We start from the raw sequence: 13,493 nt of genomic DNA on the forward strand, positions 1-13,493 counted from the left end.
CTATAGCTTGAGCTAAAAAGCCAGCCTGTTAAGAGATACGTATATGCCAGGATTCAAAGTAACCTGATTGATCTGTTGGGCTCTGCAGCAAGCTGTTGCCATTGATTGGCCATTTATTAAAAGCTCTGTTAATCGTTTATTAACACTTTATAAACTGCACATAAATGGACCCGTCGTACTAAGTGGGACCAAATGAACTCTGGCTGCTTCTGGTGCCCTTTTTGTGTTCGTTTCCCATGAACACTCGACCAATCGGCTTTCACCAGCAGGAATGCTCACAGCGGACGCGGCACGGCCAAGTGCCAGTCACTGGAGTCGCTGGGAGCTGAGGGAGACCCGCCCCCTTTTAGCATCAGCCCCAAGAAGCAAATTTCAGTCACATGTACACGCTTGTTCAGGCAAAGCAAATCGGAGACACGTGTGTGCTTATCCAGCCAGAGGCCAGAAGCTTTACCATGTCACTTAGCATAGCTGACCAATCCCAGCTAAGAGACACATAGTTCAGACATTGAATATCTGCTGTTATTGATCCAGAAATAAATTAAAACAAACCAAAAATAATTGAAGGAATCTGAATGACAAATTTACTGTGGGGTTCTTCTACCTTCATCTGGTGGTAGTCATGGACTTGGATGGACCTCAGGTCTGACCCATCTGGCGAGTCCTGTGTTTCTATACATCTGAGGAAACCGTGAACTGTTTGTTGATACTCTGTGAGCAGAAAAGGGGATAAATTCATTCAGGAAAATTATTCTTGTGAATTATCCATCCGATTCTACTGGGTTTCGGCCCTTTATAGCCCTTACTCTCAGTTAGTGACCGATGAGGGAGAAATTGGTTGTAACGTTTGGCTTCTGCCTGAAGCGCTTCTCACCACCCCTGACTAAGTGGTTTCCAAAGAGGTAGATAGACCCGCTCTAGACTGAATTTCAAGGTTGGTTGATGATGCAGGAAGAATGACTTCAATGCATCTGGTTGCTGGCTTCCTTGATACGGAGAATGCAGACTCCATGCTCTGGGAAGCAGCCGGAGGGCATCATTGTTGCAGATGAACTTTGGAGGACTTGATGACTTTGGAGATTAGGAATGAAATACAGACTCTTTCACCTCTAGGTCAGTGGTTCTCAGCCAGCGGGAGGGAACACAGAAGTCTTCCAGGGGGTACGTCAACTCATCTAGATATTTGCCTAGTTTTACAACAGGCTACATAAAAAGCACTAGCGAAGTCAGTACAAACTAAAATTTCATACAGACAATGACTTGTTTATACTGCTCTATATACCATACACTGAAATAAAAGTACAATATTTATATTCCAGTTGATTTATTTTATAATTATATGGTAAAATGAGAAAGTCGGCAATTTGTCAGTAACATTGTGGCTGTGACACTTTTGTATTTTTATGTCTGATTTTGTAAGCAAGTCGTTTTTAAGTGAGGTGAAACTTGGGGGTACGCAAGACAAATCAGTTTCCTGAAAGGGGTACAGTCGTCTGGAAAGGTTGAGAGCCACTGCTCTAGGTCACTGGCTGAAATCTAGCCCAGGCCAATAGTGAATCGAAAGCAAACTCATTAGGAGGAAAAGATATTGTTACAATGACACATTTGCACCCATTGGTAACTTTGGCCCAAATCCTCAAAAATGTTTAGTCACACAACTCCCATGGGCGTTAAGCACCTTAATATCTTTGAAGTTCTGGGCTTCTATCCCTGTTCCTTGTTCATTGCAAAACCACCATTCATTTTGTCATCAGGATAGCAAATAAATAATAACAATAAATTCAGCAGATTTTCTCCTATTTAAACCATATCCAGCATCCATTAAATTCATACTAAAAACCAAGACTTATTCTCCAGTCAAATTGGTCCTAGGACAATGCCTAATGCTCTTGGCTCCACTAGCATACTTTAGAGCTATTCACCCATCTCAATTTGCAGTCCTTTATTACTTATAATGACTAGTCATTCAAGTGACACGCATTTTCAAAATGTCCTCCTCCTAAAAGGTCTAGTCAAAGTGTACCTGGTGCCATTTCTTTCCATTGGCTTTTACTGAAAAGGCCCAAATCCACATAGGCAAAAATAACTCCATAGAACTTTGCTAAAGCTCATAAGCTGCACATGCAAAAGTCAGTCATTTTTCTCCTACTTCATCAAATTCGAACAGCAGATGCTAAAATGAGTTTCCATATGACTCAGGTTTCACGGTTTGGGCAGTTATACTGCAGTATTTTGATTAGTGTACTGCAAAGTGAAAGAAATGATCATAACTGGACTACCTTGAATAAACGAAGACTCTGGTACTGCTAGCTGTTAAGCATGTATGTGCGTTTGGACATCAATGAGATGAGTCCCATGTAACATTAAATGTGTGTACGTGTTTTCAGGAGTGGGGCCGGCGTTGTTTATTTCACAGTGCCCAAAGGAATGCTAGTTCACCTCACAGGACATGTATAAAGGTGAGGTCCCTTCCCCGGGAAGCCTCCATTCTAAGCGGAAATTACCCAGCATCTCTCTCATGCGTGGACACTCCGTTCCGTTCCAGCATAAAAGTGCCTTTATTCTGGACTAATTACTCCACTTTGGAAACGGAGTAATAATTCTGGGATTGCTCTCTCTCTCTCTTAGGTATTTATATGGTCACGTCACGGGTGATCACTTCACAGCTCTTCATATATTTATCCTGACGACGCTCTTGTGCTGTGCTATTATCCCCATTTTACAGACTGGGAATTGAGCCACAGAGAGATTCCAGCCTGGTCTACTCTTAAAAGTTAGGTTGGCATAGCTTCAGCTCTCAGGGGTGTGAAAAATCCACACCCATGAGTGACGTCACTATGCCGATCTAGCCCCTGGTGTAGATGCAGCAAGGTTGAAGGAAGATCTAGCTACTGCCTCTTGGAGAGGCAGGTTACCTATATCGTAGGAAGTGTCTACACTACGGAGCGACAGCTGCGGTACTGTAGCGGTGTCACTTCAGTACCTGTACTGTAGACAGGGCCTCAGTGACTTGTGCAAACACTCGGAAAAGGCCAATACCCTGCACGGTGGAGCAAAACATCTTTAAACTATATAAATATCTGCCCTATTTCTTATGGATGTCACAGTGAGGATTTGATCAAAAGCCCACTGAATTCAGCAGGAGTCTTTCCATGGACTTCAGTGGGCTCTGGATTGAAATCTGTAAACGGGTCTTGAGATGATGCATTAGCCTGGCTGTTTTATAATGTATTTGATCACTTACGTGGTGATTTTTCAAACGTCAGCCGTTTGAGATGGGTTGCTAGTGCAAATTAGTGATGCTCTGTGTCCAAAGAAATGTCTCTTGAAATTGAGCTGAGACTCATAACACAGACAAATGGGCTGGCATCCCACGGCCATAGAAATGTAAGGAGAGTATTAACCCTCATTAAAAAAGACAATTTAGTCCAATACTTACAGTGACCCTGTCACAGAAACACTGGATTTTTGTCTCTTTATTTTTCAGTTATTTCTGCCATTGAATTAGTTTAGGGACATAGGAACTGCCAGATTGAATCAGATCTGTGATCCATCTAGTCCAGTATCCTTTCCCCAACGGTGGCCAGCAAAAGAGACAAAGAAAAGCACAAGAAACCTAATAGTGGATGATTATAAAATAGCCATCCTATAGGAGAAATTTCTTCCTGACCCCAGGCCATTAGCAACTAGCAAATGCCCTGAAGCATGGGGATTTATATCCATTCTTTTTTTTATCCTGTGTAATGTAACCGTGGATGTTCTCATTAGCTATATAGATGTCTAATCCTTTTTTGAATCCTGCTAAGCTCTTGCTCTCAATGATACCTAATGGCAGGGAGGTTAATTAAGTGTTGTGAAAAAAGGATCTCATTGTATCTATTTTAAACATGCCGTCTTTCTATTTCATTGAATGTCCCCTTGTTCTTCTGCTATGAGAAAGGGGAAATGGTAGAGCCACTTGAAAACTTTCGGATGGAAAATGACAATTCAACATGTTTTGCAGGAACCTATTGATTTTTGTCAAGTTTTCATGGGAAATTATTGAAATGTTTCATTTTGACTTTTAAGTTGTTTTATATAATATCATATAAAAGTGAAAAAGATAAAGTCAAAGTAAAATATTTTCATAATATTTCATTTTGCGAAAAATTCCAAGATTGCAACTTTTCGTCCCCGATTCAGGAGGAAACCAAAATCTGAAATCTCAGAATTTCCCACAGGACAGAAATGCCATTTTTTGACCAGTTCTGGGCAGTAGGGCTGCCCAGTTTTATCCCTGCCGTGTGATGGTTAATAATATGAACATTTCAACCAAATACATGGGGTCTTGCCGAAAGCTTCATTGGTTTGTTATTTCTAGGATCATCCTCATGTCTTTAGTGGCCCTATGTAAAGGTCAGTTCAACCTTTGCTCCCCTCCAGGCATCTGGTCTAGTAGTTCATTTTAAGGATTGCATATTCTTGTGACAATGAAGAGGCTGAGGATACTTCAGCTCCTTCAGAACTCTTGACTCTATGCCGTCTGCTCCCGGACATGTCTTGCTCCTTGGTTTGTCATTTTGTTTTAGTGCTTCCTGACACTAGAGTCTTCTTCAATACTCGATCTTTAGAACTCAGAAAGAGCAAGCATCTCCCCAACATCCACTGTGGTGAAGGGTGAGGTAAAGAAATCATTTAGTTTCCCTGTAGAGTCCTGTAGAATTGCTCCTTTCCCTCGCTAGTATAGACCAGTGATTCCACTGATTCGCTCGCAGGCTTTTTACTTCTGATATTCATAGATTCAAGGGGCCATATCCTCAGCTGGTATAAATCAGTCCAGCTGCACTGAAATCATAAGAATGGCCATACTGGGTCAGATCAATGGTCCATCTAGCCCAGTATCATGTCTCTGACAGGGGCCAATGCCAGATTCAGTGGGAATGAACAGAATATGGCAATTTTGAGTGATCCATCCACTGTTGTCCAATCCCAGCTTCTGCCAGTTGGAGGTTTAGGGACACCCAGAGCATGAGGTTGTGTCCCTGACCATCTTGGCTAATAGCCATTGATGGACCTATCCCCCCATGAACTTATCTAATTGTTTTTGGAACCCAGTTATACTTTGGGCCTTCAAAATATCCCCTGGCAATGAGTTCCACAGCTCGACTATGCATTGTGTGAAGAAATACTTTTTGTTTGTTTTAAACCTGCTGCCTATTAATTTCATCAGGTGCCCCCTAGTTCTTGTGTTATATGAAGGGATAAATAAGACTTCCTTATTCATGTCCTCCATGCTAAGTCAATGGGGCTTCATTGATTTACATCAGCTGAGGATTTGACCCAGTGACTTTAAGGTCAGTTAATCTTGTCTAACCACCAAGTGATTCCTGCATTAAGCCCAATCATTTGTGGGGATTTCCTAACAACAGGGCTACATTCAGGCTGGCTCAGCTGATTTTTGACTTGAAATGATAACAAGCCAAAAAACTTGCAGCCACCTTGAGTCACCCCCTGCCCCCACCTCCTTTTTCCTTTCATTTTCAACCTTGCAAACTTTCCTGGGTCACATTGTATGTCCCAAACATTTACTGAATTTAATCCCAGCATTTTCTTTACCAATCCACTGACTGAGACAAAAAGATGAACTTTTTTTCCCTAGACTGATCGAAATGTAAGTTGTAAGGGTGTTTGCTTTCAAAATCCGAGTACAGAATGGATCAGAGCAGCAAAATTCCCAGCCAGCTCGGAACTTTCCCAAAGGTAGACTTGTTCAAATCCATTTGTTTCTAAGCTGTTGGTATTATGAACATTCAGATTCTTTGACTAGATTTTAAACAAGCCCTGGATCATTTCTGACTGTTAAGAACAGCTGTAGCTACACATGCTAACATTGCTCTAGTTCTACCAGGCATTATTTCAGGGAAATTCCTGGCCTCTGTTATGCAGAGGGTTAGAATGGATGACCTGAGAATGTATGAATCTATAAGAACAATCACACTTCATGCACCAGGACATAAGCTGATCATAATGTTGCTTGTGGAAATAAATCCCTTTCTTCCATTGGTCCAGACGTATTATGGGTTTTTTCACCTTCCCTTGAAACATCAGATGTCAGATACTGCTGGAGCAGGTTACTAGAATGGATGGACCAATTATGTGGTTCTTCCTAAAAACAAAATCAATGTACTTTGATTTGTAGGGATTTAAAAAAAAATAAATTGGAATGTCATTTATGGTAAAGTCCTATGTAATCAATAGGGATGATACTAACAAGTTTTAATGGCCATTTAATAGGGTTCTGTAAAAATCATTCTAAAAACCTCTAGGTCAAGATCCTCAAATGGCATAGCTCAGTTCAATGGAGCATCATCGCTTACACTGGCTGCGGAGAATCCAGCCCATAGAATTTAATAGATGATGAAATCTTTTCTATACCATTTCTAAACTATCCAATAGAATTATGGCCTTGATTCAGCAGAGTTCCTTGCTCAACTTTAAGCAAGTGCTGAAGTCCCATTGACAAGTTTAAGTGCTTTGCTTAATTGGGGCTTATAGCCGTATGGGATGGAACATATAGATGGTGCCCTTTGGAGGGGACCTCAAAACCCTGCTGCACCCTGTTCCAGTGATACCCCTAGAAAAATGCCCTGCTGAGCCAGCCAAAGATCCCTGCGATACAGTTCTCTAGGATGGTGTTAAAGGAGACCCGTCTCTTTTAAATTCCATAGGACTGTCTCATTATTGGGATTCATTCTTTTTGCCCAAAGCAGAACTGAAAATTAAGTGAAGGGATCTGTTTAAACCTTTATAAATGCATGTTTAATATCTACTTAATGCAAGATTGAATTTATGAGCCATTAAGTTATATCGGATGGTTTTTAGAAGAATAAAGAAATCTAGTGGGGAAATTTCCTCCTGGGACATAATCCCATTTTATATTAAAGAAAGAGAGCTATTTAATAGGTTAGAGTTGACATATTTAGTGATAATGGAATACTTCATACACAGGAGCTTTCACCAGTGCTTTAAAAATCTTAATTAGTTAAGATTCATGAGATCCCTATACTGCCGATAATACTATGCCTGTTTTACAGGTGAGTAAACCGAGGCACAGATCTGTTACAGGACTTGCCCAATAGAGTTCAATGAATCATAAGTAAAATCAGGAATAGAACCCAGGCGTCCTGCTTTCTACTCGCCCTCGCTCTGACCATTAGGCCACATTACCTGCCACCCAGGGACAGGAATAGAACCCAGGACTCCTGCCTCATGGTCCTTTTTGCTTTAACCATTAGACCCCACTACCACCCCGAATCAGAAATAGAACCTGGGAGTCCCCCTTGATATAACAATTAGAGAACATCACTTTCCTAACTGAAGGTCTAATTCCTACTAGTATGCTGTGGCACTAGCTGGCCAGCAAGCCAGCATATATGGCTATGGGCAGGATAGGCCCATAGTCGGTACTGAATTCTTGGCAAAGCAAGATCCTCCTCCATCACCTTCAAGGCCCAAGGTTTTCTCTTGGCTGCTTGCTCTTTTTGTGCATGTCTGAATGGAGCCATTGATCTATCGGCTCCCCTCTCCAGCTATGTCGGCTGGTGAAATTATTCAGATGCTCCTGTCGCCTTTCAGAGCTGAGAGCACAGCAGCAAATCACCACCTTAAAGCCTTACACCGGAGGCGCTAGTGGTGTAAAAGCTCCCCTCTCCTCCACATATTAGCTGGCAAATTCCAGGTGTGGCCCAGGACGGGGGGCAACCAGGCAGGCACAGTTTGGTAAAATGGCTCCTTTTCGCTTGCTGTGTTTGTATTAAGCAGTTTAGTCCCCAGAGCTGTGGCCCAGATCCTCCAAGGTACCTAATTCCCTTTCATTTCAATGGGAGCTAGGTGCCTAAATACCTTTGAGGATCTTGGCCTGCCTGTTTACTAGAGTGGATGGGGATTCCTCCTCCGCCCCATGAAAATTTTTGATGAAAATGACATTTTTGTTTTATCTTGCTGCAATTTGTCTTTGAAATCATGTGTTTTTGTTTAAAAATAGGGTTTAAAACAAACATTTTTGAATTTATTTGCCAAACACCAAAAGAGTCTCTGTTTTCAATAAAAACAGATGTTTTGGGGTAAAAATTTCCATTTTTGTAAAAAAAAAACAAAAACAAACAACCCTCCCCCCAAACCAACAACATTGTGATAGAAAATATTTTGCCTGCTTCACACCTGCATCTTCAAAGAAACAACCAAATCTACTCTTGCTTGCAGTGCGTGGGTAACAGTAAGATTCGTAGCCCTGTATGTATGTCCAAGTATCTCCCATCCAGCACTGGCCCAGGCTAGGGTGACCAGAGAGCAAGTGTGAAAAATCGTGACGGGGGTGGGGGGTAATAGGCACCCATCGAAGACAAAGCCTCAAATATCGGGACTGTCCCTATAAAATCAGGACATCTGGTCACCCTAGCCCAGGCCCACACACAGCTCTGCTGATGCACCATGATCCTCGCCTGCAGCTTCACAGCCGTGCTTCATTCTCAGCCCTCTCTTTTGTAGCAATGTCCACCACGTAAACACTTTGGGGAAGGGACTGGCTTTTCATGGTGTGCACACAGGCCCAGCTCTGTGGTGCAGGGTGGTCTAATGGTTAGGGCAAGAGGGAGTTGGAGGCAGGACTCTAGGGTGTTCTGTACCTAGCTCTGGGAGGTAGGAAGCCTCACTGAGTCTTCTAGGTTCTAATATAATACAACTAGTAATAAAGCATGTGGCTGTTTTGTAATGTGCACGGTCAGGGACGCAGTGAATTCATTCCCAGGCTGTGAAAGGGAATTTGGAGGGTTAACTCCTAGCTTCTTATTTGCACTACAATTAATTAGGTTCAGCTGAGCCTAATTAAGACCAGACCATTAGAAAGGGTCTTGCCCAGAGGCAGGAGAGAGAGGTTTTCTGATCCGAAGCCAGGCCCTTGGGCTCTGGAGACATGCTAGCTGCCCTGTTTGTGTTGGTTGTTAGGAGTTCACAGTAGTACGAAGTACGCTACTTTGGATTGTGATGTTTTTGGCTCCACCAGCAGCCCAATAGCAGAAAAAATGCCCACCCACTTGAAACCCCAGAGACATTTTCGCCTATTTTGCCTGGGACTCCTGCTCTGTATCTGCCCAGACATGGAGCTCTGCCACACACCCTCTGCCTGGAATCAGATCTGTCATATCCTCTGCTTGCTGCTGAAAACCAGCTTTCATGCGTCAATTCCCCTCCTGCTTCCAGCGGTTCCCAAGTGTCCACCCCCACTCTGAAAACACCAGTGCAACAGTGGTGGTGGGGAATCACAGTGGCCCACTTAGCATGTTGATGGCAGGCTTGGCATTGACTGACAATCGCCAGGCCCTCTAGGCAGGGAAAGTAAATGGAAGCAGAAGAATGGAGCAGCGTATGTCCCAGGGAACATCCATCAGCCAGACCAAAGGGACGTGTCCCAGGTAAGTCTGAGAATTACTAACAACTCCCTGCTGGTCCAGGGCTATCTGAGACTATCAGCAACCGATTGTCAAACTTCTTATGAATAATTAAGAAAAAGAAGTGACAGAGAGAGAGAATGCTGAAGAAATAATCTTTATTACATTTTAATCTGAGCCATTTTCAAGCAGTTTGATAAGGTGGACTGTAGAAATGTCAGCTTCCCCTTATCTCTAATTGACTTAAAGTAAAGGCAAGCTCTAATCCCCCCACGCATGGGAGCCTAGGATGGGGAGATGAGGGTGATTGATTTCTGGCTTTTTAATTAACAGTCTTCCCGCTTTAAAAACAATGGGGAAATGGAAGAGGGGGGGGGAGCTGCGTGTGGGGGGGAAGGGAACGGGAATGAACATGGTGACATTTAGAGCTCTCAGCATGAGGCATGTGATGGACCACGGCGTGGTGGGCTGTCAGGTAAGCTTAAGGCCTTGTTCTCTTCTTGTTGACGGTGAGGCGAAACCAGTGTGTTTCTACTGGGTTCAGTGGCTTTACCCAGATTTATAGCCGCGCAAGTGTGCGTCTCTATTGCAGCCAGGGGGGTGAATGGCCGCTCCGGTGGACGGCCCCATGCTGGCGGCACTCTAGCTAGCTCACTAAGAAGAGCAGTGAGGATGCCCCGGCGCGGACATCAGCAGGAGTTGCTGCACGAGCCCACCCGAGCGCCCCCCCCCCCCAGGTACATCGAGGTGTGTGCAGCCATTGCTGAAACATCCTGCTGCGTCCTCACTGCTATTTTTAGCTAGCTGGCGCAGGGATAGCTTCACTAGCTGCCATTTGCAGCCCCTGGCTGCAGTGTAGACGTACCCTAGGTGGAGAATCAGGTCCTTGGTTTCTTCTGAGCCGAGGACATGGTGCGTTAGGGCTCACGAGACTCCCTAGTAGCATTAGCAGCTGCACCAAGCAGAGTAAAGTGCCCATGGTTGTCAACCTCCCGGCATCAGACCGTGGCTGGGAGTGGCACGTCTCCCCCTGTTGGACAGCGTTGCACTACTAGGAGCGTTACTGAGCACTGTGCTTTGCTGTGACATGTCTGGCATTGACCACCGTCAGGGGCTGGATAGGCCAGTATGCTGTCCTGTCTTGGCAGAAAGCAGGATACCGCACCAGGTGGGCCGACGGTCCGTTCCAGGGGCTTGCCAGTGTCCCGCTGCTCCCGTGATGCCAACGGGGTTCTTTGCACGTGACAAAAGGATGTGCTGCTGTGTGGCTGCCTTTGGGGAGAAGTCTAGAGGCCAGTTCCCTCCTTTTCCACCCCTCTTACCCAAATACAGGAGCAGACATTCCCTTTGCTGCCTTCTCCTCTCTGCTTCCCCTGGTTTTCCCAGTGTTTTACGTATCTGTCAATATCCCTCCCTTTGTTTTTGTGGCTGATTTCCATGCCTGGGTACCTAATGGGACAAGCATGCCACTAAGCATACCCACGGGCGGCTCATGAATATTCCTAACGCCGCAGGGTTCATGTCTTGGCAGAGCTGCCAGTCCTGTCTGGGATGCCTGTGACAAAATACGTATACACGTGCATACATGCGTGCTTCCAGGCACATACATGTTTGTGAGTAGGTGTGTGTATAGAATAAAAAACCTCCTCGGTATTTGGAGGGTGACTGTTGCCGCACTAGCAAAGCTTCAATGTTTCTTTGCTCGTGTTTGCACGTATACGCTCCCGCTTACATTCCGGGCCCTGTGTGTGAGAGCTAACACACCCACCATTGTAGTGCCAGTGTTGCCGGACACCGCACCTATGGCGATCTCAGCCGCTGGCTGTGGGTGAAGACAGCCCCGTTGTGCAGATTCAGTGCCACATGCTTTAATAGCTCCACTCAGTGCTGGCAGTGATTCTTAAGCAGTGAAGAGAGCAATAAGGAAGGGGGGATTTGATGATGGCTTGGCTCTTCCATGAGCTTTCTGGATGGCTGCAGCTGCACAGATGTGTGTGTGTGTGTGTGTGTGTGAGATGATGGGCCTTGGAGCAATGACTAGCCTGCTGCTGAGCTTGTTATGCTCGCGTTTGCCGTCCTGCTGCAATGTACTTACACTTGTCCGTTTAAGTGTCAGCCACTCAGCGGAGAGGGTTGTTTATGCAGCACTTAGTAACATCTACAGGGTAATGGGCTGTGCAGAAGACCCTGGGATAATTGGGGAAATGACTGTAAGTGGATTAGCTGTGTGTCCGGATGGAAGGAATTTGAATTTCTTTTTTAAAAAAAACATATTAGTCCAAACCTTAATATCGCCCTGGGATTCTGGAGGTGGATTTAACGTTCGGCAAGCAAAGCAGAGTGCGCTCGTTCCTTCCAGCGGCTTGAAGCACACGTCTTCGAACATTGACCCCGGCCGTGCATCCCCAGGGGCCATCGGAACCCACCCCGGTGGCCTATGCAAGGACATAGGTTGAAAAGCAAATTGTGGCGTGATTGGGAAAAGGATTGGTCTGGGAGAAGGGAAAGATTAAACCCCTGCTGACTTGGAGGGGCACATGGCAGCACGTGTCCTCTGTGATTGCAAGGGGTAAAGGAAATCTGGGCGGCAGCTGGGTGATTGTCCTAGAAACAAGGCTAGAGACGTCGGGTATGTTTGCACAGAAGCTGGGAGGTGTAATTCCCAACTGGGGCAGACATACGTGCGCTAATTCGGATCAAGATAGCACCTAAAAATTGCAGTGTCGTGGTGGCTTGGCCTAGCTGCCCGCATATGTACGCAGGGGGTTGGGCAGCTGAGCTGAGACACTGTGGCCACACTGCTCTATTTAGCACACAAGTTCAATCAGAGCTAAGTGTGTGTAGGCCTCCCTGAGCGGGGAATTACACCTCCCAGCTGCAGTGTGGACCACACTTATTCTGCAGTACCTGCAGCTTTGCTCCGTTTCTTTCTTTTAGAAGTGAGGGCTTCTCTAACTCTCTTGGGCTTTGCATTCCACATGCTCGTCTTTCCAAGGAAAACCCCTGACGTTTTGCTCTCTTGCATGTTTTTGCAAATCTGCAGCAAAACACAACAAACCCTCCACTTTTCCAGTTCTTTCAAATTTCCCCCTAAATGTTCTGTACAGAGTGTGTTGTATCGATGATTGCTTTGGAATTACAAGCTATCACTTTAAGAGTGTGTGTGTGTGGCAGGGGCAGGGAGGTGTTTTTGGTACTATTGTGGGCTAGAGGAGCTCTGTAGTGTGAAATCAGAGTTGGTCAGCAAAGAGCCAGCTTAAAGCAAGGTGGAGCGAGTTGCGCCTTGCTGCCTTAGGGAGCAGCCTGTTTTCTCTCTCTCTCTGTTTTTACATTCTTGTGTGTTTTTCTGAATTCTAAGAAATAAAATAGTATAACATTGCACCCTTCCAGCAAGACCAGTTATATTTTTTATCTAACTTCTTTGTGTATATGCTGTGAACATAACACAGCTCCTACAGTACAAGTTTCTTTAAGGGCTCTTTGGAGGCTGAATAGATTGGGGCTGCTCAGTTCAAAGAGGAGAGAAATTAATGGGGACACCGCTGAGGTCTGAAGAAAATAATGAATAGCCTCGAGATGTCTGATTTACCTTCTCTGTTTGTCTTCTGGCAGAATACATGGAGAAGGGGCTATTCAGCGAAATTGTAATGCAACAGGTTTTACACTGCTAAAAGAAATATTTAAGGAAAAAAAAAGCCCCGTAGTAACCAGTGGAACCTATTGTCGCTAGATAGGCAGTCCCAAACAAGACTGGAAGGATCCGCAGAGAAATAGATCTGCTCTAGGAATTATCTTTGGGAAGTTCTCTGGCCTGTGCTACACTGAAGGTCAGACTAGATTATCAGAATGGTCCCTTCTGGCCTTGGAATCTGTGAATTGGACATTTATATGGATTTACACGGATAACAAGGCCAGCCTTCACTGCAGGATGTTGTTATAGTATTATGGCAGCACCAGCTGAGATTTGGGGCCCCATTGTGCCAGGCAGCGTATATACACACAGTAAGAGGTAGCCTTCAGAAAGAATATAAACCCGTTGTGCTTCAGGGCATAAGCCAGCCACTAGAT

General features: G+C 44.8%; 1 protein-coding gene across 1 annotated transcript in view; it reads left to right on the forward strand.

The window, feature by feature from the left end:
* Positions 1–13,493, forward strand: part of NTM (neurotrimin) — a 684,044-nt gene that overhangs the window by 124,074 nt on the left and 546,477 nt on the right. The window lies entirely within an intron of this gene.

This window comes from Terrapene carolina, unplaced genomic scaffold, assembly GCF_002925995.2.
Source record: "Terrapene carolina triunguis isolate 2854851 unplaced genomic scaffold, T_m_triunguis-2.0 Scaffold374, whole genome shotgun sequence".
Classification (NCBI taxonomy): domain Eukaryota; kingdom Metazoa; phylum Chordata; order Testudines; family Emydidae; genus Terrapene; species Terrapene triunguis.